Here is a 27,723-nt window from a genome sequence, read left to right as displayed (position 1 = left end):
ATTGGCGACAGTGATCACTATCGTGACAGCGTGACACTTGAGAGACATGTATCGTGCACAGTGCATCAAGTATATACCTATCCTGCTATCATTTGTAGACATGGTAGACATTAGTATACCCTTCATACAGCTACAGATATTTGTTTACCTGCATGTCCTCTGTGGGGAATATCTGTTAACAGTACATGACAGTTTCTATAAATAGTCAGTACTATTTGTCTGTTATTATAAATAAATCTTACTCTTGGTCTCTGGATTCAAACCCCGGTTTGTGTGTGGAAGAATAACAACATATGTATTGCTTATCACACTGAGCTACTGGGCCACTGGTTTGTGCTGGTTGACTGATATGTGCCTACAGCTCACCTGCTGACAAAGTCTGACCTAGTAATATCAGCAGAGTATCACAGGAGACTGGAGTGACAGCTGAATATACATGCATGAGATTCACACATGACAGGGATAGTAGGTAAAGTGTGTTTTAATACTTGGAATGCAGGTGTAGACAATTAATTCCTAGTGAATGGGTATATGTGTGATCTGTATCGACCATATCAGGGTGCTGGGATGCCTACCTGACCTATATACATTTGCAGATGCTATATTTGCAGTCTACAGCTACTACTGTGTCATACTTGCCTGCATCAGCATACCCACATTCAGGAATGCATATAGTTGAAATGCAAAGGTTAACACCAGAAATCCTGATGGGAAAACACTATAATACCTTACACATTACTATTCAAGGTTCATGTGTTACTACATAACATATATCAAACTGCATTCTCTCTTGTAGTACAGCTCCACATGTACACTTTAGCATAATAGTTCTTTTGCAGCCAAACCTCAGTCACTTCATGGTGTTATACCCATATTTGCTTTGCAACACCTATTAATTTGGATATCTTCAACAACAGAACAGAATACACACAATAATTGCCAGAAGACAGCTTTATTGAGAGTGACATGACACAGTCATTGGTATACATTTGACAAACTGTATTGTACTCCAGTTTAAATAATGCATGCATTGATGGTGTGCTGTTATTAAATAACCTATGCAATGTTAACACCTTTACCTTCACAATTCTGACTGCTTGTACTGTATTTCCTGTAGATCATGAATGGATGTCATTTATTCCCTTCACATTTAGAAAGCCAGTGTGCTTTACCAGATCATTAGTATTAATACTGTAGACACATGCCATTACTACACATTATTACTGTTATTGCAGTACAGTCAGAACAGAATATACCTACTGGCAGTTACTACTGTACTCTTCCTTATGTATATGACTATATATTGCAAGATATATCTATACTCAACACACTCTTGGCACATCCTCGCTAGGCATTCCGCATGGACTTCCAAGTTGCAAGTTCTCTCCTCTGCAGCTGTGGAATGGGAAACACATCATTATGCATACCTGTATATCACATATTCATGCTAGAATTTTGTAAAGCAATGGTTCCTATACTTACAAACTTCTGGAGCATTCCTGTCACAAGCATCTTGGATCCATTGGGCCAAGAACACCCTCTTCCTCCACATCAGGTCATCGTAATGATGATGCACCTGCTCACCAGTGTGGGGGATTTCAGTGACATTGATGAGGTCACATGCCAGATAGTTCCAGGCCTCAGACTTGTATTCAGAGCCCTTGGTACTGGCCCTGCAGCAGTCTGTTGCCATGGTCTTTAATGAGGAGCCCAACCATGATCCTGGACTCCATGCCCCAGCACTGCACCCTAAAGCAAGCTCCCTCACCAACTTCAGCCATAACTCCTGTAGTGATAAAACTCCAACAGGCTCTGGCTATATTCCCACATGTGCAGCTTAAATAACGTTATTTTCCCACCCTTTGTTGCCATTTTACCATTTTTAAAAATGCTAAGCAAAGCTTAGCAGTGCGCAAACCCGCTAAGCTTAGTTGAGCAGTGCATAAAGTGGCAAATGCTTAGCAATGCTTAGCGGTGCGCAAACAAGCTTAGCTGACCTGAGGACTACTTAGAGTTGGACTGCTTAGCAATGCTCAAACCAACTAAGTGGAGCTGAGCATTGCTAATCATTGCTAAGACAGCTCCAGTTTAAGCATTGCTTAGTATGGCTTAGCTGTGCTGAACAAAACATAGCTAAGAGCAAACAAGATTCTTAATTACTACAAAAAGATATATTAACATTAATTACTCATCATTGATACTTTATTATTAAGTGTATGTATTTTACTTTACATGGCATCACCCTATGTATTTTCATTACTTTACCTTGGGGTGTGACTGTACTGTATTGGACACTTGTGTTTCACTGGAGGTCTTCACCTCATATCTCCACTGACACTGGAATTCTGGGCCAGCTGCACTATCCTGGTTAACAAATATCAATAATTACATCAATAAAATAATAAAAATATATATAGAAATGCTTTCCGGTGTAAAAACTGAATGCCCTGTATGGGTATTCAAACCATACACCTACTGCACATGAAGCCGTGATTCTAACCATTCAGCTAACTTGGATGTGCAGGTTTCAGCTATACATGTCTATATAGCTTTTCATTACATTTAAACACTGCTGAGCAATGCACCATACCACACAAACCCACTCAGCTATGCTTAAACTTGACCTTTTGTATAAAAATTAAAAGCATCCGGTTTCTATTTTTAGATGTCTGTCACGTGTTTATTGCTAAACACCATGCTGCAATGTGCAAACACACACATAACAAAAAAAAAGAAAAATAAAAATTTCAATAAAGAGAACAACTTCAGAATTACATTTTCTTACTTAATTTCAGTGACAATGTAACACACCCCCTGTGTGAAATAAGTACAAATAATTATACATAAGTGTCTAAGGACACTTTCTTTAATCATTTAGTGCTGTATGACTCTCTGACAGTACAGGGGATGTGTTACGGACACTATAACACACCCCATGTGTGACATGCATGTAAACACTTACAAATAAGTGTCTGAGGACACTTTCTTTCATGTTTTAGTGCCATAAGGCACTTTGACAGTGCAGGAGGTATGTTACACATCTCTGAACACTGTAACACCCCCCTAGCACTGATTCAGTAACTGTGTACATGGTTCACCCTCAGTAGGCCACCTTCATTAATATGCAAGGTGTGCTGCCAAGGGGGAGCTGCAGACACGTACATCATTCACTCCATGTAGGGATGCACTGTTCCTACATGGAATTTATTAAATCTGGGGGAATGTTTTTCTCTTTTTTGCATTATTTATTTTTCAGCTGCTCAGGAGATTTCAGTGAACAGGTCGGCCAATGCTTAGAAAGACTCAGAGAAGCAAGGGGTATGCATGCAGCATAAATTAACATTATTTTATTAAAGTTATTGCTCTTCCATACATTACTAGCAAATTTAACATGCATACCTTAACTGTAAAAGCACACATGCATGTTTTATTCTGTAGCTCAAATTAATTGTTGGAGGGAAATGTAATAGTGTATTTAAGAAGTTGTGGGGGTTAAATCCCACAAGTAACAAATACATACTAATAAAAAAGATTTAATATACATTTCAACAAAACAGGCATAAATGTCATGTTGTTAACTGAATATGTAATATTTTTAAAAGCATATGTGCAATATATGCATATTGCAAGGATTATTTGGAACAATTCTCAGTCCTATTTTGGATTTTTAAAAAGTATAGTTAATGTAAAAGTGAAAATATATTTTTATTATACTCATTTACTGTATATGACATACAATTGTTCAAATTATCTTTTTTTGTCTCTTACCCCACCTCTTATTTCTTTTCTTTATTTTCATATGTGTGATCATACCATTCTTATCTCATAATTTTCTTTCCTAATTCCCAGTCAACAAAATCATTTCCAAAACAGGGAGATAGGCCAACCACTGTGGCTCAGCCTGCCACCCCCTCCAACTGCCACACCAACAGCCAGCACATCTGGGATGCAACCTGGCAGTACTGCTTCTGCTGCCCCTGCACTACCTTGACCCTCAACATCAGTTAGCATTATCCTGGCAGCTGGTAGTGCTACTCTTCAGGAGTATTGGTGGAGGTGGGGATTTTATCACCTGTCAAGAGCTGCCAGGCCTTAGAAGAGGTCTTAGAAAGTAGCACTGCTGCACACTTCAGCCATCTGGAGAAGTTTCTAGTGGGGATAAAGAGAAAACCCAAACATCAAGCAATCTAGCAGGAAGTCAATGAAGGGGACATTGATGACAGTTGTGAGGGTAAGGACTAGATTGGGACTGTCCCCATGCTTGACGGTCAGGTTCCTCAGATGTCCCCTCCCTATCCTCAATCAGGGTGTTCCCCAACCGTTTGTGTACCTCACCATCCCTGTGTCTGTCTTGTTATTCCTGCTTGTCTGCACCTGCTTCCTCACCTACTCTACTTACCTGATGCTAACATTCCTATGTCTCTTCTCCATCATTCCTCTCTTTTCGAAATAAAATTAAAAAAAATGGGCATCTGCTCCACAAAACAAAATTTGCCCCATTTCACACATTTGTCTTCTCAACACATTTGAGTCAATCCAGTTGTCTATACAACATGATTACATTAGTGTCACCCATCTGTGTTGCGGTGACAGTCCAAATTCACCCAGATTTCTATCCATGTTCATATTACACTGTTGAAGAATTGGTTTGTTATGGTTCTTTCCTAATTCCCAGCTGCACATTCCTATATTACTTCCCTTTTGTTATTCCCCCTGATTGCCCCCCATTTCATCATTTTCCTACCTACCCCATTTTCACACCTTTAATCTGGTCAAAAAATAAAATCATACACCACAAACACATGGCAGAAATGCCCCCTAATAAGGCCCTTCACTTTTTGTCCTCTGCATTTGCATGGATTTTGGCATCACACACCGATGCTAAGAGACAGAGAATGGGTTTTCATGTCCTATGGCATCAGCCGCACTAGTCCAGTTACCTCAGAGCAATGTTTCTTAAACTCAGTGCACTAAAGGAACACAGAGTTAAAGCAGAGTAAAGTCAGTACTTTGAAAATTTTACTTTAACAGTTATTTAGACTGCCGAATGCATATAAAGGCAAATCCATATCTGAAATGTTGACATAAATCACTTGGCTGATGTTTATTTTCACTGTAGTCATTGCTTCTCATGTTTTCAGGAATTATCACATTTACTTATATAATGCCATCCTGATGCCATGTGTTAAAAAGTTAAATTGAGCTGTATTTGAACCCTGTATTATTTGTATATGAGCCCACTGCTCTTACACCTGCTGCCACAAGAAAAGCTAGAAAGCAGGTCTATTTCTTACACTCAGTACTGCCCAAAGTGCTGAAGGCTACACCTTGCTACTTAGCATGTTTGAGAGAAGGAAGGTGAACCAATAAAAATATTACTAGTTTCCCATTTAAACAGTGAACTACGTTTGATCATGGCTTAACTCCATGGAAATGGAGAAGGCAATATCAACAGTTCTTAATGTCATAAAAATTATGACACAAAATTTCCAATAGAAACTATAGAATGAACACCATAGTGTCTGTCAGCTATTTCTCCTATAGTAAATATGCATAACTACTTCTCAAGTTCAAGTTGTGTTCATGAAATGTGAATCTCGCATGTACAAACACTTTGCCATTATTCGCCCAAACCAGTTGCTCAGCGGGGCACTATGTAAAGAGGTATTTGGCATGTATTACTATGATTATTGCATGGTTATTCTTCATCCCATCAAAAGCTATTTAAAAACACAACCAAAAGAAGGGACTTGTTAGTGAATGAACACATATTTTCTCAGACCCATGTGTGCCCTGCACCCGTGCACTTCAAAATAGATATGTCAGTAATAGGTCAAATGTCATCTACACTACAAAAATAAATAGCACAACTGCATTAGTACATTAGTTAAAGCTTTATGATAGACATATTGAGATTGTCTTGTACATGTTTTACTGTAGACATCAATTCTTCACAATATGAACACGTACATCAACATGTGCATCCATGCTGATCACAAAATGTGTGTGTGTGTGTGTGTGTGTGTGTGTGTGTGTGTATGTGTGTGTGTGTGTGTGTGTGTGTGTGTGTGTGTGTGTGTGTGTGTGTGTGAGAGAGAGAGACTGTAAGCGTGTAATGTACACAACACTATTGAGAAATATGAACACGTACATCAACATGTGCATCCATGCTGGTCACAAAATGTGTGTGTGTGTGTGTGTGTGTGTGTGTGTGTGTGTGTGTGTGTGTGTGTGTGTGTGTGTGTGTGTGTGTGTGAGAGAGAGAGAGAGAGACTGTAAGCGTGTAATGTACACAACATATTGAGAAACAGGTGCGTGTATGTCTCAGTTCTGCAACATGAATGCCTGACAGCTTATTGCATATACTTTAAGAAGCTGTCTTATAAATTATATCTTCACATTGCAACCAAAATAGAAAATCCAAAGTCCACACTTAGCACACCACTCTCATAACAGGATATGTTACCTGCATCATATAATGATGATGTCATCATCTATAAAGATCACTATGACAAGGAGAAATCAGACTTCAGTGATTACACAAATATTATCTAATGTGTTCTGCAGATGGGAATAAAATAATTAGGTAGGGGATTTAGGTTATGGATGGAATTAGGTCATGGGATGGTCCACAAGTCTTATATGGACAGAGTCAGTATGTAATGTAATCAAACACATAAACACATACACACATACCCTTACTATCTTCCATCATATAGATACAGCAATTGTTGTTTAGATGACATTATAATTGCAAGAATGTTATGTGATGTTGGCCATTAGCCTAGTAATCTCCTATGACCTTATGAAGATTGCACATGTCAATGTTGCTCTCACCCACGTGCTATGTTGAGGTGTGGATGTACAGTAGCTCTACAACAGTGTATTCCAACCTGATTTGAAATAATGTATTGATGGCTGCTGCTGCCATTTGATTACATGTTCCATACATAACAGCTGCAGTAATATGCCTTCTGAGAACTGTTGACATGGTATAATGCTACTAAGGCATGTGTTCTTGTAGTAGAGTATACCAACATTCTATTCAGTTCTCATTCGACCATCATAGTGACACTTGCAGTATTGCACAGGTGTGCATGTGTATACCTACCATCATTAAATACTCTTTGAGAAACATCATCATAATATCATACTGATTATATGGGCACAAATATCTTTTGTTTCATCCACATGTTGTAATGCTGTTATATAAACAAATATATAAGTAGTCCAAATTCAGTTGCAACCTTTGTGACTTCATTGTATGCACAATTGTGTTGCTGTTCACAAGGATTATTGAGGTGGTCCATAGCAGCATTGTGTGACTGATAGCATTTCTGTCAGTAACTGTTCTGCATAACCACATCCACCTCATTTGTAATTTGTCCATATATGGTATCAGGGCACTTATATGCATATGATATGCAATTGATATAATTACATGACATAGGTAGGTCTGTATGCCCCAAGGTTGTATTTAGAGTTGTTGATTTAAATCATGTTTTAAGTAAGTACAAAATGATATGGGGAATACATAACTTAGTGCAGAGCTGTTTGTCGATGGCACCACACATACTCAACTGTAGGAAATAGACAGTCTGCTAAGTGACAGATATGGATCACAGTTCACCCCCTGTCCACAATGGACATCACCCAAAGTATACATGCAAACATTACTCAGCTTATTTTCTCAAAAGAGCAGCTCATCTGTGCACTAAGGTTAAAAACATAGCATCATTGGACCCTGACATCATCCCATTTCAATAGCTGGCATCCTGACCTAGCAGACTACTTGACCACAGCCTCCAGACAGGCTATGCTCTGGCAGAAAGGTGTACAACAACAGTCATCCATCTGAGCAAGGGGGGACCATAAGCTGACCCAGGGAATTATTCAGCCATAAGCCTGACTCACCTCATCTGTAAGACAATCAAAGGGATCATTATGGACCTTATCAAAAAGGACACAGGTAATCTCCAGACTGTGTACACAACCCATTTTTTGATTTGTTAGGGATATATCATGGCTGTTAAATCTGTTTGACTTCTTCAAGAAGGTCACCAAGGGCATGGATGAGGGAAAGACCATGCATCCCACCAAACTAGACATGGCCAAAACTCTTGATGGAAATCCACACTCAGGAATTACAGATAAACTGTCTCAACTGGCCATAAACACATATGTCACCAGGTGGGTAGAAAAATGGATCACTAACAGGACATATACTGTCAAAGTGTGAGAATTCACCCCTGACAAGAGGACAGTGACCAAGACTGTAACACAGGGTTTTGTACTACACCCTTTCCTATTCGGTATTTACTTCCTGAAAGTCATGACTAACTTAGACAGTCTTTGTCTTAACAACTTTGTGGATAACTACAAAATATGGAGAATCACTGAATTCATGAACACTACTGATATACTGCAGAGACTATTAATATACAAAAATGATTAGTGCCAGAACCATGGAAGTACACTATTTGGACACAAAATCATTATTCTTTTTTGAAAGGCAAGTATCCAAGCTAATTACAATATAGACAGTACAGCCTTATAAGTATACCCAGTGGTATGTGATCTGGGTACTCCGATAGTAATTGTAACTTCCACCACAATGTGCCCACAGTGGTGACAAATCCCTTCTATGTGGCATAACTCATAAGTATGGGCTGGCCATTAACAGCAAAGGACATTATAATGCCATTGTACATGGCTCTCATCGCACCAATAATTGAGTACAATGCATCCTTTTACATGGACCTCAACACACATCTGCAACAGGGGGACCAACACTGGTGTTTTTTACAATGATGATACATGTAAATTAGAAGTCATATGCAGAAAGAATTAAAGCCCTATCATTGTATTACATCTAAAACAGACTGCTAAGGATCGATCTGTGTCTCCCTCCAATCTGGCCTTGATGGCAATATTACACATTGTTAAAGCAAACTGCACAAGGGTCACTCATTCCAAGGATGTAGTCTGTCACATAAGATATCATGTTGGAGAGATAGATACATCTCTTAGACACTACCCTTTTTCCTGGAACATGCTTGCCATTTATGTAAAACAAAGGCCTTTCCTAACCCTCTTCAAGTGCAATATAGATCAATGGATGGTCAATCATGATTGGACTCCTGGTGTTACCCCCATGTCTCTCATTGATAAAGGCAGTTGATATTACATAGCATAGCACAGGCACATCCCTGTGTGAACATGTTCACATACCTATTGAAAATTGTGTAAGTCATGTTAGATATGGCTAGGCTTTTATGGGATCTTGGAACTTTAGCCTATGACTCTCCTATGCACCTATAAACCTATGAAGTTCAATTGCATCCTGGGTACAGCTATAGTGGGACTCTACAGCATCATGGATGCACCAATATATCACATCAGTATTATCACTTGACAGTTTGCATGAACACATATACATGCTTGTTAGGATTTCAAGTTAGTATAAAATTTTCCATGGCTTTGTCAGGATGACAGTGATAGTGTGGCATGTCTTGGGTTTGATATGTGCTGATGGAAAGTGTGCTCCATGTATTGTATGGCATGTGAGCAGTATCACAGTGACAACTTCCTCGCTCATTGAAGCTAGAATTTGCAGTGCTGTAGTTTCTCTGCACATGAACATAACTGATGCAGTGCCGTCAGTCTCACATAGTGCTGTACCATTCATTAGGATCATAGGATTATAGGAGGCTACTAGGCTATTGACCTGGAGGTAATTTCAAGCCTAGGCATTTCATCCCAATGTAAAACCATAGATATTCTAGTCATTTCCCAGAACTGTATTTAGTAATGACTGCCCATGTCCAGTAGGGTTGTGGGTGCAATCCCTGGTAAGACTTTACGGTGCTCCATCCACTCATCCAGGTTCGTTTTGAACAGTGTCATAGATGTCCTCTGCTTCACACCTATTGGCAGCTTATTCCAAAGACATGGCAGTCACTGGAAGACAAATCTGTCCCTCCAGCACATCATATTCAAGTTACAGGCCATATTTAGGTCCCTGGAATGGGTAGGTCTAGTCCTGTTGGATTTATGGATGTGCGGTAAATTCATTAATTTTGGGTCAGAGATTGCTCTGTAAGCCAGGTATAAGTCTCCCCTAAAAAGTCTATATTATACTGAGTATAGTGACAGGGACTTTAGTTGGTCTGTGTAAGGCACGTGTTGAAGTCCCTTGATCTTCTTCGTTAGAAACCTCTGCGGTTTCTCCAATTGCTGCAGGTACTTTGTACAGTATATGCCAAAAGGGGCATTATACTCTATTGTGGGCCTGATTGGTGACAAGTATAGAGGAGTTACAACCTCCTTTGCTCTAGATGTGATGCTTTTGCTAATCAAATGTGCTATGTTGAAAGCCTTCCGTATTACAGTAGACACATGGTGGTCAAAGTTAAGGTTGCAGTCCATTTGTGAGCCCATTATGATGGATCGCTTCTAAATTCGCACATCATTTGCAGATGCTGCAGACAATATCCATTGCTATTGCATGTAACAGATGTATGCAATACACAGCTATGTGTAGGAAATCCACTCATACTGGTGTGTTGTTTTCAAGTGCTATTACCCATATGGCCATTTCCTATGTTATCCAAGGATGCTTTACTCAAGTGTATCGCTTTTGGCACAGCGAGCTCCCACACATCTTCTCAGTCATATGTAAGTATTCTTTGTGATGCTTAGCCATTAGGAGTTGACAATCAAACTTCCCTCCAAGGTATTCTACAAGGTACATGTGTGATACATCTTTCTGTGATGCACTTCCAAAAATGGTCATTTTTGAAGAAGGTGTATTGAATTCACCTTATAGATTACTGACAAGTCATTACAGTTGTACAAATGTGTTCCTGCAGAACATGTATAATAACTTGCAATCACATATTTTATATCAATGTCACAGATCAGTGGGGGTATTATTTTAAAATTGTCCATGATTGTGCTTGCATCTGTCTAATGTTGTCCATGAGTCTGTTGCTATATGCCCCTGATTGGTTGAGAGCTATGCTGACATTTCAGTCATAGTCAAGCTACTCATTTCGCAGACCTTCACAACATGCACATACCAGTATTGTATATGCCATCCTTGCTGAATGCCCTCTCCAGTGATCATGTCAGAATATTTATGTCACAACCCGTCATCTCCACTGATACGTAATCTTGTGTGACAGTCACATAATATACTATAATATATAATTATTTAAATATACTCACACAGGAGGTGTACACAGTATCATGTACTGTGCTATATACATATGTGATTATTTTCATGCTACTGACATGTCTTTGGAGTGTGCATACATTGACCTGCCCATATCTGGTGTACATTACCATGTATCACATGTCCTATTCCTCTTTCGGCATTCCTACCATTCATGTCTGTGGCCCTTTTCAATATGCACACTACCCCAGACCAGTGTACTTATACTGCATTCTATGAACCCTTGGTGGTCACCTCATATCCATTATATCTGTATGCCAAAACATTCTAGTATACATTTTACTGAGTACACTTTTCCAAAATGTGTTACTGCTGTATTCATTGCATACATTTTAGTCCTGGTGGTCACTGTGGCTGTCCACATAATTTCACAGAGCAGGTTTGCCCATAGATAAACCTATCTGTATGTTTATATGCCTTTGTGCTACTGTACATGGTTTCCTGGCCAGAAACACTGTTTTGCTGGACACAAAACCTTGCTTGTATTTGTGTAAGCATGATGCATGGCATGCATACATGATTAGCACTGCTGCTCATTGCAAAAACACTACACAGAATTTATTGAATCCCCAGGAGGGATAAATCAACATTTTACCATTCCTTGAGGACATTGTTAGTATGACATGGGTCATTGTACATTAAGTATGCATATCTGAAAAGTTTAATACAAGACTCATACACTAAGGGCTGTATTCAAAAAACTGTACCACATAGCACTAAATTAATTTGCATGATGAGTGGCCAAGCGAAGGCTGTGTGCAGCTCAGAAAACCAAGCCATATGGTTTGGCTAGCCCAAATAATATGGTCAGTGGTGCTATACGTTAATGACCATATAATGAGATTCTGTGTATGATAATGAGACAAAATAAAATGGTGGAGTGATTCAGAAACATTTAAATTGCAAGCAACAGAGCTGTACCTACAGCATATTTGAACTCAGCTATATGACCGTATATAGGCTGAGTAAACCACATAATAAACTCAAGGGTTACCACAGCCATAATAGATGTGTGTCTGCAGGAGGCCTTAATTGTAGCAGGTATGCCCAACAGTGCACAACATTACCACATGAGGTGCAGGGTCATCTGACCACTCTTAATATTCCATAGTTTCCACAATACCAACATTCTGGATTTATACAGTGTTGATAGGGGCACTATGTAAAAAATCATGGAAATGTGTCAACCTTAGCTGCAGCTCCATGGGAGACATGGCGTACCTGTCCATGTCAATACCAATGTATGTGTGGATGTATACATATTAGCTGCAGGGACCTATCTACAACCTACTCTGATCAGAGTGGCGGGATCTCAGGCTTATGTCCTCAGACTACTCCACTAGTTTCTCTATGCTATACTTCAGAATGCTGAGGGAGCATATGTGATTCCCACATACCAACATGGAAAAAGCCAAATCCACATGGATTTTCTATGCTATACCCATTTATCTGAGGTCTTGGGGGCCATAGTTTGTACATAAATTAAAAAAGGCCCCACCAGGTGAACTGGGAAGGAGGTAGGGGAAATGCAAAGGGTATCACTCCATCAACTGCCAGGTGGTCTGTAATGCACAGAGTATAATATACAATATGTGTGCAAGCTACACAAGCAATTATGATGACTCTGTCATATGGCACACTTGTGAACTATACCAGCGGTTTGTGAAGGGGACTTCTCACAAGGATACCTTATTGGAGATGTTGGATATGCCCTAGAACTCTAGCTCAATAAGAAATCAAGAGAATCAAACAGATTATGGGTGCAACCATTTACTATTGCAATCCAAGACATTATTGAGCATATGTTTGGGCTGCTGAAGCACACTTTTGATGTCTGTATCCACCTGATAGTGTCCTGACACGTGCCACAATATTGTCTATGTGTTTAGTGTTACACAATGTTATACTTAGGAAGCCATCACAGCAGGATGGGCTCATGCAGGGCCAGAAGTCTCTAATGCAAGAGGCAGAGGAGAAGCCAACAGCAAGGGATGATCATACCAGATTGGGGGGGGGGGGGCACAGTATGCAGTGGCACTAGTAAAATTGCGCATAGCGTCACTATACAAGAATTAAGCATATACAATACAGTACAAATGATGCAAGCAAAAGAACATTAGGCTGTGCTTACCCATGTATAAGCTCACCACACTAAAGGGCAGGGCAGAGTTGTCATCTTCATTTGTACAATTGGAAGAGAGGGGAATGCATGAGTGGATGTTTTTTACAGGGAAGTACATGAATGTGAGTCCTGAGGGGTGTGGAAAAAGTACAGTTATGTGAAGTGTCAATACTAGTATTGGGGGTTTACTGTTAAGAAGGGCTGGTGTCAGTGGAGATGTGTGATACACAGGAGGGGCTATGGTGGTGTGAGTATGATTCTGCAGGAGCACACCCTCAACAGCTGCTGCAGCACTGTGGATTATTCTACTGGACAGGTCCAGGACATTCATGGCAGAAGTTTCACAATCTTGTCCACATTCTCTTTCTGCCCATGAAAGTTGGCTCTGTCAGGGCTTGCACTGAATGTATCATGACCCTGGCTAGATGCTGGTGTGCTGCATGACTTCAAACATCATTTTTTAGGTGATGAGCCAGCATGATGACTGTCATGACCACAGGAATGACCTGTCATTGGAGGAGACAATTCCACAACAGATGTTGCTGTGGAAGTGCTAGCACTCTAGGAGTGGAATCTCACTTTCATCCGCAGCCATTTTGGCTAACATCTGTTAGTGTAGTAGATGAATAGTTCTGAGGACAGCTCCTCACCTCTGGCAAGTGAGCTAGGATAGACAATACATGTTCCCATGTGTAATTCAGTTTATTCAAGGAATCACTCATATGGGACGTGCACTTTCATAGGTCAGCATGCACACTCTGAATCTCTCTCTCACTATCTCTGCCATGGCTGGGTTGGCATTAACCTGTGCCTCTAAGTTGGCCCTGCTTATATATGGAAATGCAGACTTTGACACACTAACCTCAGAAGGAAGGCAGTAACTACGTCTCCAGCAAGCACCGTTACCCCCCCCCATTGTGCACCTCAGTGCCTATGAGTGCTACAAGCATATGCAGATATCTGTCTACTGTGGGCAGGTACACTTCCCTCAGCAATAGTGCCTCCATCAACCTATTTTCACTCTGATATATGGGTAGCCTAGGTATTCACAGGCATAGAGACTGTGTCCATGGACTGTGTTGGGGATGCAGTGGTCACATTCTCTGTATCCAGTGTACTCGCACACACACACACACACACACACACACACACACACACACACACACACACACACACACAATGTACTGCCTGACAGTGCCAGCTCATCTCCACCATCATTACCAGAGGCTGCAGATCCTTGAGCATCAGTGGGGGACAGTTCCTTCTTGCTGGTACTGGATAAAAAATCACCTGTGAGTACAACAAAACAAAATATCCAGTGTAACTGTGACCCAATACCACAGCTTGACATGCAGGTGATATTTGTATATCAATAAACATGATAAAAACTAATATCCATGACCATCTTGTGCAGATGGTTGCCACTGCTGAATTCCCCATGTACCTATATACTGGAAGCCAGACAAATTTAATTATATTTTGTCATGACTAAGGGTTACAGAAGAGCTGTAGCTGTTAATACACAGAAACAGGACTGCACAACTGGGGCACATACCTCTCAACTGTACAGATTTTTGGAGAATGTCCAGATTTTTGCTTCATATTTTTGGTCTGTTCCTCATGACATTTGTGGTATGTATTCTGGCAAATAACTGATGCTTGAAGCCACTAAATAATGGAATATATTTGAATTTCAGACATCATATCTTTCAGAAAATGCATGCTGATACAAGTTGTATAATTTTAGCAACTTTCTAAGTTTATAAGAACAATATTTAAAATATCTCCCTATTTTGAGCATTTGACCCCACCCAATTATTTTAGGTTTTGTCCAGATTTCTTGCACTAAGAGGTTGAGAGGTATGCTGGAGCATATGCAGCCAATACTCTCTGAGACTTGTCCATCTCTGTCTCGACATACAGCACTGCACTGTGGGAATCAGTAGTGGGTGTAATCCCTTTAAGATAAGCCAGGAACTTGTCCACTTCCTCAACAGATGGTACATATTATGGCCCCTCACCAGTTGCCCTATGTCCTCATGCTACGGCTTCTGCTCTGTGTGTGGCACCACGGATCATATCTGTAGCCCTGTTGTGCACCATTTCATACCCATGGTTCTGCCCACCCTGCACATTTACATTGCTAACAGTCACAGCCCTGGCATGGGTCACAGTAGAGCTGCTTGGCTACATGTGCATCAAAAACCCACTAACCATGGAGACAAAGGGCCTGGAGTATTACCTCATTCTATGCACTGCAGAATTTGGGCTTACAGGTTGATACCAATGTCTTAGCAGGTGCATTATTCTTTTTCTGGGTACCCTGTTTCTTCATCATTGCTTTGTTGAAATAGAAAACAGTAGAACTAAAATTCTTGGTCCTACATGAGCCTTTCAAATCTTAACTGTACTACTATTCTACTTATCCAAATAGTGTAGTGTATTTTGTGCCACATCGTTTAATATATATGCATAGACACCATTTCAAATTTCGGGCATGTAGGTTACACTGAGCATATATTTACCCCACAAAGCAAACACAGAATTGCAAATGACCAAGGATACATGACTGTTACACTGTTGTTGTGACAAATATTTTGCATAATGACATATATGCAAGGCATACACCACTAAAATTGTACTGAACAGTACTCGAATATGAGCTCAGATGTATGACTCTCACCCAGCTTAACACTTATGAAGGCTACTAATTGCTGTACCCTTGCAATCTTCCCCTCCCCTCCCCTCAGTACACCTTGGCCAACAAATTTAAAACTACTGACAAACCTGACATCCCTTAAAGGCAGCAGTTTAAACAGTGACTAAAAGCACATATAGGCAAATGAATGGATTTGTAAGAAGTAGTACTTACCTTAGATAAGCAGATATCTCCTTAAGCTGAAGATGTTTGCTTTGAAAAATGGCCCTTATTAAGAATCGGTCTCTAGCAGCACTGCTTTCATTCATAGAGTGATGAGGGTCTGGGCTTCTCATCATGCTTATATTGTATAGATTTTCCTGGTCATGATGATTATTCTAATTAAGCCTCATTTCCTTATTGTTTCTGAATGGTTCGGTTTGTGAGATGCGCACACTTCATAACCATTATGCATAATTCTTCTTGATGACGCGCACATGCCTGGGTCCCTGTAAGCAGCACTGCTCATGGCTGGTCAGCCTATGCTTTATGGGAGGCCAAGGGGGTGAAGTGTCATTCCATATTTAATCATCTAGTTGTGGAGTTGTTGTAGAGCATGTATTCTCACCATCCAGCTCAATACTATATTCATGGATGACTTTAATTATCCCACTATTAACTGGAAATCATATACAACACCAGACATAGGCACAGAGATTCTTGGATTTTGTAAACATAAACTCCCTGGACTAGATCATTAGTATGCTGACCATGGCACAGACATGCTGTATCTGGTCCTCACTAATATGGGAGAGTGCTGCCCACCCCCGAGTATGATGTCTTATCTGGTAAGATCGTACAAAATGGTCTCCTTTGAATTAAAAGTAAAACCCAGAACCTCATAAGGCATTCTTTAGTCATGTCCACAACCTCAAAGGCAATACACAATTGTGTGTAGAGCTCATTGTTAATAGAGCCATCTATACTGAGTCAGAATATATAGCAATCCTGCTGGCAGTCAAATTCAACTCTAAGTTTACCTTTTTTCTCCCCCTTAGCCTCCATTCAGGAAATACAATCAAATATAACTCCCCCATACTATCATTAGGTAAAAGGTCCTCAATTCCCTCTCTCTAAAGCCAAGAACAATGTATCAATGGGCCCAGATAATATCCCAGGACACTTTCTAAATAGCATGAATCATGGCCTATCAGGACCCCTGGAATTGCTATTTAACTGTAGCCTCAAAACAGGCTTCATGCCTCACAAATGGAGAACAGCAACAGTCATCCCTCTGCACAAAGGTGGGCCATCTACAAACCCTAGAACCTACAGACCCATAAGTCTCACTAGTCTGATATACAAAGCCATGGAAAGAATTATTGTGTAGATATTCAATAATGCAGCAAACCAAAAGACACGCAAGGTGGATCCAGTGCAAGGCTCAAACCAAAATGTCAAAACGCACAAAACGAGCCAGCACAAAGGTTTAGGCAAGCAAAAAACTACTTTATTGTGGCATGTTGAAAAACGAAATAAAAAAACAGAAGAACTGCAAACCGGTTTCGGCCAATGTAATGGCCTTCTTCAGTGCAGAAAAAAAAAGTTAAAATGATGCATACTGATGTTCCTTATATACTGATTGATTTAAAGGGATATGTAACCAAAAAAGAAAAAAATTTGTTTAGTATAAACATTTCTGAAAACAGAAAATAACGACAAAAATGAATATAATAATATTACATAATATTGATCACATTAGTCCCCAGCAAAATAGGGAAAGTAAGCTCAGTTCAAACCCAAAAGTACAGCAATAAATGTATAAATATATAGTATCAACATATAGCTTTATCCACATTCATTTAACCCAGGTTTGAACAAAGCACCCAGTTTTGTAATCCATAATGCTTCCATATTATTGAGTTTATCATGCCAGCCTGCCTTGGTCAACCTCGGCAGCTGAATCCTATCAATGATAGTAAATTGAAATTGGGCAGTTTGGTGAATCAAAGTATGCTTGTATAGCGCATTTGTTAATTTTTTAGTTCTGATAGCATTAAGATGCTCACTTATGCGAAATCTTAATGGACGAGAGGTTTGGCCGACATAAAATGAGGTACATGTACAGGTGGCCAAATATACCACCCAATCAGAGCTACAATTACCAAAAACCCTTATGTTGAAAACTCGTGAAGTGTTGGCACTTGAAAATTCTTTCATTTTGCTCATATACCTGCATGCACTGCAGTGACCACAGGGAAAGGAACCAATGAGTGGATCCCCAAACAAAGTCATTTGTGTGGTTGTTGTAGAGTGAAATTTTTTATAATATGTGAAATGTGAATTCAACGTTCTACCCCTACGGTATGAAAAAGAGCATGTCTCAGGTAATATGTCAGATAAAGACTCATGTACTCTCAAAATACCCCAATGGTTATCAACAATATTTCTAAATGAAGGGGTATTATTACCATAAGTAACTGTGACTCTGATAGGTTGTGCTTTGGAATCAGTAACCACCTCATGTTCATGTTTATATGTTAATAATTTGGACCGTGGCATATGTCTGACCTCCTGGATGGTTTTATAAAGTCGACATCTGTTATATCTCCTCTGAATAAATCTATCACAAAGATCTTGTTCACATTCTATATGAGATTTAGTAGAGGAACAAATACGTTTCATACGTATGAATTGTGACTTGGGAATGTTGTTGATGATGTGGCGGGGGTGATTACTAGAGGCATGTAAAAGAGAATTATACTGTGGAAACTTTCTGTGTGAACTCATCACCAGAGTGTGATCATGTTGTCTGGTAACCTTGACATCCAAAAAACAATTTCATGATATTGAGTCTCCAAAGTGAACTTGATACCCCATGCATTATTGTTCAAATATTGAACAAACTCTTTAGCCAGAAGTATATCTCCCCGCCACACCATCCAACAATCATCCAGGTATCTCCTCCAAATGTCTAGTTCTGCCATAAATTGGTTATTGCCAGTATCGTAGATGTAAATTTTTTCAAAATAACCCATGAATAAGTCAGCATATATCGGGGCAAACAAAGCCCCCATGGCTGTTCCCCTGGTTTGCCAATATATCTGACCATCAAAGAAAAAGACATTTTTAGTTAGTACATATTCAGTCATATTAACAAGAAAATTATTAAATCCAGTAGAATAGAGCTTGGATTCCTCTAACCAAAATGCTATTGCTGATAGACCAGCCTGGTGTGGGATACTAGTATATAGAGAAGCGACATCTAGTGTGCAGAGCCACCAATCCGATTCCAACTGGTTATCATGAAGAATGTTCAAAAATTCAGTTGTGTCCTTGAGCCTGGAACTGACCATAGACAATAATGGTTTGAGATAATATGTAAGAAAAACAGACAGGGGCTCGGTTAGAGAGCCTCTGCCAGAGACAATAGGTCGGCCCGGAGGACACGTAGGATGTTTATGTATTTTGGGCAACAAATACAAATATTGGGGAATAGGATTGGTGACCTTGAGCTGTTTACATGTGCGTTGATCTATGATCCCTTCTTCAGTGGCCATATCCAGGAAGGAGTCAATTAGTGATTTGAAATTAGGCGTCGGGTCTATAACCATATGCATATAAAACCTAGCATCAGATAACTGTTTATAGGCTTCGTCAATATACATAACCCGATCCATAACCACAATACCACCCCCTTTGTCTGCTGGCAAAATGATGATGTCATGATTGGAACTAAGATCTTGTAACCCCTTATGCTCCAAAGGGGTCAAATTATATTTGGTAGGCTGATATCCGGGGGAGAAGTGTAGATCTTTGAGCACACACTCCCTGAATATGGCCACATGCTTATCCATTGGTGGTTGGAATGTCGATTTCCCAAAATGAAAACCAGATGAACTTTGAGAGAGATCACAATCTGCAAAAAATATTTTCAGATTAATCAATCGACAAAATTCATTTAATTCATTAACAAAAGTCTGTTCCGAAACAAAAGAGGAAGGCACAAAATTCAAACCCTTGTTAAGAACTTGATTTTGGTCAGAGGATAATTCAAAGGAAGATATATTATGCACATTATCAATTATTTGACTATCTTCTGTAGTAGCTGTTGCAAACTGTAAGCCCCGTCCCCTATGTTTCCTGCCCCCCCTCCGTTTCCTATATCTAAAGGGTCTGCTGAAGGTTTGTGTTTGGCTACTGGGGACCCCTGATTGGAAGGGCAATCAGGATCGGTGGCTGAGGATGTATCCTCATCTGTAACACTACTAGTGGAAAAAGTATTTTTCTTCAATATTGATCTCAGCCTCTTTTTCTGGTTTATTCTGCTGGATGTATCAAAAAATCTTACATTTCTCTGAACCATGAATGGTTTGCCCTTTTCATAATCGGTCAGATCACGCTGAAATTTCTGCGTTTTCTTTTTAAGTAACTGTGTCTCCAAATTGGCAAGTTCCTTAGCTAATTCCCTGACATGATTAGGATAAAAATCCTGATGTTCAAAAGCTTGAGCTTCCATGCAATTATTGTATACCTCAGTTGTCTGTTGCTCCACCATACGTTCATAGTATGATACTAATATATCTACAAATAACATGGATGCATCATGTTGGGTCTTGGTCCAATCTTTGGTTAGTTGTTCATCAACCACACTTACTAATGGTTGAGTTCGAATTCTGAGTCCCCGAGGGGTTATGTTTTTAAGTTTGTAAGCTTTAAAGAGCTTCAAGTGCCAAACATTGGCTCTTAGGGCCCTCATGTTTTTAGTTATTTTGTGGAACAAATTGCCACATATATAATTGGTGTCCCCTGCCTGTATGTTAGGGTTTCCAGAATCCACAAAATTTAAGCCAAAGGCTTCCAAACTGTCCTTGTCCGCTGCTAGCCCCTGCAATATATCTCTGAGGTCCATGTTATTGTTCATATAGCAAAAATTAACAGATCTAAAGAGACAGAAACAGAGGATATGTCTTAAATGTCAGAATAAGTAGCCACATGCAAATTGGATAAACACAAAGAAATCTATATAGGCAAAAATACCCCAAAATGGATAAATATGTTTGAATTCTATCTGTATATTGTTATAACAAAAATACGCAAATACTTTTTATTCAGGGTCACATATGTTCATACCAAACAATAGAGTGTTAACTCAGGATAAGCCTAAGCAGCTTTGGTACCAGAATATAGCAGGCAACCATTATATTAATTTAGATAACTGTTAAATCACACTGGCAGTCGACATTCGTCTCAGCCGCTAGCCAATAGTATAGGTGCCAACTCATGTGTAAATCACCATCAGAACAATGGCCCTTAATTATCAAGAGCAACAAGTTCCTGCAAACTTGTCTACTAATCCAATATGTGGTCGACATTTGCCTCTACCACTTTGTTTTAGTTGCCATAAAATGACAAAAGTAAGTTATGGATGAAAAAACTAGTTCAACTTAAAACAAACCTAATTGAACTTGAAGCAAAAGCTGGATATATTAAAAAGAGATAGTAGTAATTATAAACCACATGTGGCAAGACCCATTGTTGTATTAGAAACCAGTATATGTAGTAAAAAATACAATCAGTATGCGTCTCTACCATATAACAAATAGAACTGTTGCCAATGACCAAAATATCATGCTAGTAAAAGAACATGTCAAATTGTGGATGCTATAGAAAGAGGTACCGAAACTGACAGGATAAAGCCTGGTAGTGACGTAAAATTCAAAGATAAATGCTTCAGACAAATATAGATGCCATATATCACTCTCCTATGTCAAGTACAAACCATTTGATCCCGAACAAAAAAGTATGCAAAATAGGAAAAAATTGTATAAATATATATATATGTTAGTTCAGAATTCAAACATACCAGTAGGAGGTATAATGCCAAGCAAACCCATAAAGATTCAGAATAAGTGTAAATGTAGTATTAAATTCCCTGGAATCAATCTGACAACTGGCTGAAAACAGCCAAGATGTAATCCCTAACTAAAATATGACTGACACAATGATGTAATCCTTGTAAACAGCTATATACTGTAGCTATATACTGTAGAATAAATCTCAACACAATATGTAAAAAACAGTATACAAATAATGATTACCATGGCACAAAGATTATGATAAAATATTGATAGTAAGCATTATCCCATGCACAACCCTAATCAGTAGAAAACAAATGTGCAACCCACAGAAATAGAGTCATTCGTTAAATTCAAGCTCAATGTCCATTTCACTGTTCAAATCACGAACATAAATCCAAATCCAACACCAAAATGGTCAGTAAGCCTTCAGATGACTAAATAAGATAGTTTCAGTCATTTAGATGGCAAAAAAGTGGTGTTTAGTGAAAATAAGTAACCAAACACGACATAGAAAAATTCAAAATGGCGTCTGGCGTCGTTGGTATATATAATATACATGCCCCAAAAGGTGAGTATAGCTCCAGTGAACCCAAAAAGTCCAGCCTGATGGTTATATCAAGAACAAATGTAAAAATAAGTCACCTATTAAGGCAGACGAAAAACCAGCTTCCCCAAAGAGAATTTAGCGTAAATCCGACGAATCCAATGAAATGACACCATAAGCTAACAATGTTGAAAAAAGATTCACCTTCATTCATTAAGTTCAACCTCAATGTCCATTTCCCTGTTGAAATCATGAACATAAATCCAAATTCAACACCAAAATGGTCGATAAACCTTCAGATAAGTAAACTAGATGGTCCCAGTCATTTAGATGTCAAAAAGTGGTGTTTTAGTGAAGATAATTAACCCAACACGACATAAAGAGATTCAAAATGGCATCTGGCTTCGATTGTATATAAAATACATGCCCAAAAAGATGAATATAGCTCTAGTAAAACACAAAAAGTCAAGCCTGATGGTCACATCAAGAGTAAATGTAAAAATAAATCACCTATTAAGGCAGACAAAAAACCAGCTTCCCCAAAAAGAATTCAACGTGAATCAACAAATCCAACAAAGTGGCACCAATAGCTAACAGTATTGAAAAGAGATTCACCTTCATAAGCCAAACTTACAAGTAGTCAAATAATCCAATAAACATGGAAACTGCATAAAGAAGTCAGCGTTATGTATCCAGCCACAAATCTTGCTGCCATTCCAACCAGGCGTCCCCAGCGTGTGAAGAGACAATGGAGCAAACCAAAAAAGATACGCAAGGTGGATCCAGTGCAAGGCTCAAACCAAAATGTCAAAATGCACAAAACGAGCCAGCACAAAGGTTTAAGCAGCAAAAAACTACTTTATTGTGGCATGCTGAAAAACAAAATAAAAAAAAACAGAAGAACTGCAAACCGGTTTCGGCCAATGTAATGGCCTTCTTCAGTGCAGAAAGAAAAAGTTAAAATGATGCATACTGATGTTCCTTATATACTGATTGATTTAAAGGGATATGTAACCAAAAAAGAAAATAATTTGTTTAGTATAAACATTTCTGAAAACAGAAAATAATGACAAAAATGAATATAATAATATTACATAATATTGATCACATTAGTCCCCAGCAAAATAGGGAAAGTAAGCTCAGTTCAAACCCAAAAGTACAGCAATAAATGTATAAATATATAGTATCAACATATAGCTTTAGCCACATTCATTTAACCCAGGTTTGAACAAAGCACCCAGTTTTGTAATCCATAATGCTTCCATATTATTGAGTTTATCATGCCAGCCTGCCTTGGTCAACCTCGGCAAAATGACTTTGTTTGGGGATCCACTCATTGGTTCCTTTCCCTGTGGTCACTGCAGTGCATGCAGGTATATGAGCAAAATGAAAGAAATTTCAAGTGCCAACACTTCACGAGTTTTCAACATAAGGATTTTTGGTAATTGTAGCTCTGATTGGGTGGTATATTTGGCCACCTGTACATGTACCTCATTTTATGTCGGCCAAACCTCTCGTCCATTAAGATTTCACATAAGTGAGCATCTTAGTGCTATCAGAACTAAAAAATTAACAAATGTGCTATACAAGCATACTTTGATTCACCAAACTGCCCAATTTCAATTTACTATCATTGATAGGATTCAGCTGCCGAGGTTGACCAAGGCAGGCTGGCATGATAAACTCAATAATATGGAAGCATTATGGATTACAAAACTGGGTGCTTTGTTCAAACCTGGGTTAAATGAATGTGGATAAAGATATATGTTGATACTATATATTTATACATTTATTGCTGTACTTTTGGGTTTGAACTGAGCTTACTTTCCCTATTTTGCTGGGGACTAATGTGATCAATATTATGTAATATTATTATATTCATTTTTATCATTATTTTCTGTTTTCAGAAATGTTTATACTAAACAAATTTTTTTCTTTTTTGGTTACATATCCCTTTAAATCAGTCAGTATATAAGGAACATCAGTATGCATCATTTTAACTTTTTCTTTCTGCACTGAAGAAGGCCATTACATTGGCCGAAACCGGTTTGCAGTTCTTCTGTTTTTTTATTTCGTTTTTCAACATGCCACAATAAAGTAGTTTTTTGCTTGCCTAAACCTTTGTGCTGGCTTGTTTTGTGCGTTTCGATATTCAATAATGACATGGGAAACCTCCAAACGCTGGACCCAACCTAATTTGCTTTCGTCAAGGGCAGGTCATGTCTATTCAACCTGATGGACTTCTTTGAAAAGGTCACCAAAGCTATGGATGAGGGTAAAATGGTTCACACTTCGTACTTTCACCAGACCAAGGAATTTTACACAATAGCTCACTCAGGCATTGTTGATATTTTCAAGAGTGTAGGTATAAACCTTCTGTCACATGGTGGATAGACAGCTGGCTCACAGACGGGACCCAGGAAGTTAGAATTCAGGAGTCAGCCTCTACAAAGAGGCTGGTCAGAAGTGGAGTCCCACAAGGATTGGCCCTGGAACTATTTCATTTTGACATTTACTTCTTTGAAGTCAATGCCGATGTCAAGGGCCTCTGGATGATCAAATCTGCAGAAGTTTGCAAATTAGGAGCAGTTGCAGAATCTCCTACCAACACTAATGTTCTCCAGGAAGGGCTGACACAGACAAATAACTTATGTCAGACCCATGGACTAAAAATAAATGCCAAGAAATGCATAATCATATCCTTTCAGGAAGTCCTCCACCCCTAGTAATTATCATATTGACAACACACCCTTAAGGGTCGACCTAGTAGTCAGGGACTTGGGGATACACAGTGACAGTAATCTAGCCTTTGACCACCACATGTATACAGTAATGAGAAAATCATTCTATGTTGTGCAACTTATGAACAAATGTATGACATATAGGTCCAAGGAAGTCATTGTTCCACTGTATTAAACATTCACCAGACCCATCATTGAGTACACTGCCTCCTTTGGTATGTACTTTTATCAGGCATATGCAACAATTGGAATGTACACAGAGGTTCCTCACTAAAAGAATACAGGCCATAAGTAAGATCTCTTGTGCAGACCACCTCAAAGCTCTATCCCTGTATTTTGTCTCTTAAGAGCTGTTGAGGGGGAGATCTATTGCCTAACATACAAGGCATTGTCACACCCCAGAGTGATGGAATTCCTGCATATCTACAAAACAAACTGCACCAGAATTACCCATTCTAAAGACTTAAACCTTGCCTGTTATATAAATAGGACCTGCTGGAGATACAGGTATGTATCCCAGAGTTTACCCCTTCTCTGGAGCAGGTTCCTCAACCATGTGAAGCAGAGTTCTTCCTTAACCCAGTTCAAGTGTAACTTAGAAAATAGGAGGGAAATTCATCCCTGGTTTGGCACCTGTTTCTCTAATGGACACAAACAGTCTGTAAATGGTTCACTAACCAGACCCCTGCTTGTAAATGTTTTATTTCCCAAGCCCCTGCTTACACTTATCAAGGGTACCAGAACTTGTCAGATATTTGGGATGCATGGCTAGGTTTAAAAAGACCCCTGTGGTCAGTAGCCTAGTACACACCTATGAACCTATGAACCAATACATAGGGATTGAGGAATGACATGTTTCACACCTTAAAGTGCCACTGTAAATAGCAATACAGAACCTATGTTATCTGAGGTTGCCATTCTTCATACAAATGAGTCATCTGTTGATGCCCATCATTGAGTGGCAGATGAGACATGCAAGACCTGATTTGGGCACCAATTCTCTGCCATTTTCCCAAGTGGATGGGAGCAGAAGAAGTAACTAGTTTGTGCTCAGTGTACAGTACATGCTTATGTAACCACAACATGTAGAAGTGTGCTACAGCATGGAGAAAATCCTGCATGCTACTGTAGTCACATTTATACTCCTTCATGCATTTTAGATAATGTTCCCTAGACACTGTGAAGGGGGTAGCGGTCCAAATCTACCAATTATAAAGGGATCAACCATTGTGCACTACATTTTTACTGACATGCCTACTGGCCAGCCTGCTGCTGATATCTGCCGTACTGTCTGCTGTGCCATGTTGCCTTTGGGGCCATGGACATTATTTTATCCCTGTGCATTTGGTTATTGAAGTAGTGGGCATGGCACCACATTCTTCTCTTTGTCCACAGGGAATTCACAACAGCCATATTTCTCTGCAGCTGACTGTCACTTCAGCCGTATGCCCCTGACCAAATGTACCACAGGAAATGCCTCACTGCCTAGGTGTCTGAACCCGATTTTTCCAGATTCTAGGGATGTAGGTTTCTGTAATGAAGTGGTTTATTAGGAAAGAGACCGGGTACATTGGGGTCTCTGCTGCAAGCTTAATATACTCTGCTGGAAGATTGTCTGGGGCAAATGTAGCTGGCTTTAGTTTTAGATGGCATTTCCTGATGCTTTATTTAGGAATGGGTCCAGAATCAAATGTGTTGGGATTATATGTTAACTCTGAAGGGGATGGGGTATTACAGATGGTAGAGCTGTTCACAAGGGAAGTTACTGTGTTAATAAAATGTGCATTGAATTTGCTGTCAGTGCCGTCATTAGTGTAGTTAGTAGAAGGGGTTGGTTGGGTAGTGTGGTCAGGATGTATAAGTTTGTTGACGGAGGATCAGAAAAGTTTTGAGGTTGTTTTGGTTATTGTATCAGAAGTATGAATGGTATGTTTTTTGCCAAGTTTGGTAATCTATGTTGCTGTGTTTTGGAGTTGTTTAAAGTTTTGAAGGCTTTATTGAGTTTTAGTTTGTTTCCAAGCTCTTTCTTTCAACATGATGTTCTTTTCTACTTAACCAGGGTGTAGTGTTTACAGTAACGCTTTTGTTTCATAGTGGGCCATGTTCATAAGATGAAGAAAAATATATCATTAAGTATGTACAGCATCATCTAAAGGGAGTCCATGAAAATGGTTCTATTTAATGTATCTTAAGCTGACAAGGAAAGCATCTATATGTACTAGATTATAACACTGGTGTTTCACTTGGGGATGGGGTAGGGTTATCTGTCTAATTGTAAAAGTAGGAAGGTGATTGCATAGAGATAGCTAGAAGTGAGAACATTGTTTGGGAAATTTGTGAGTATTTAATCAATGGCAAAACTTTTATTACTAGTTTATTGTATCTGATAAGAATGGAGATGAGTTGAACGAAGCAGGAGTATTTGATTATTGGAGTTATACTTTGCCAATATATAGTGAAATCCTCTAGTATTATATTTATATAGTATTACATTTCTGGTAAGATATTTCTTTTGCCCTGTGGGATGGAATCATCATTAGCATCTCTGTTGTTACCTAGAACTATTTAGATAGCAATGCTG

This window comes from Protopterus annectens, chromosome 7.part1, assembly GCF_019279795.1.
Source record: "Protopterus annectens isolate FY-2018-M chromosome 7.part1, PAN1.0, whole genome shotgun sequence".
Taxonomy (NCBI): domain Eukaryota; kingdom Metazoa; phylum Chordata; order Ceratodontiformes; family Protopteridae; genus Protopterus; species Protopterus annectens.
Note: the sequence above shows the minus strand (reverse complement) of the source record.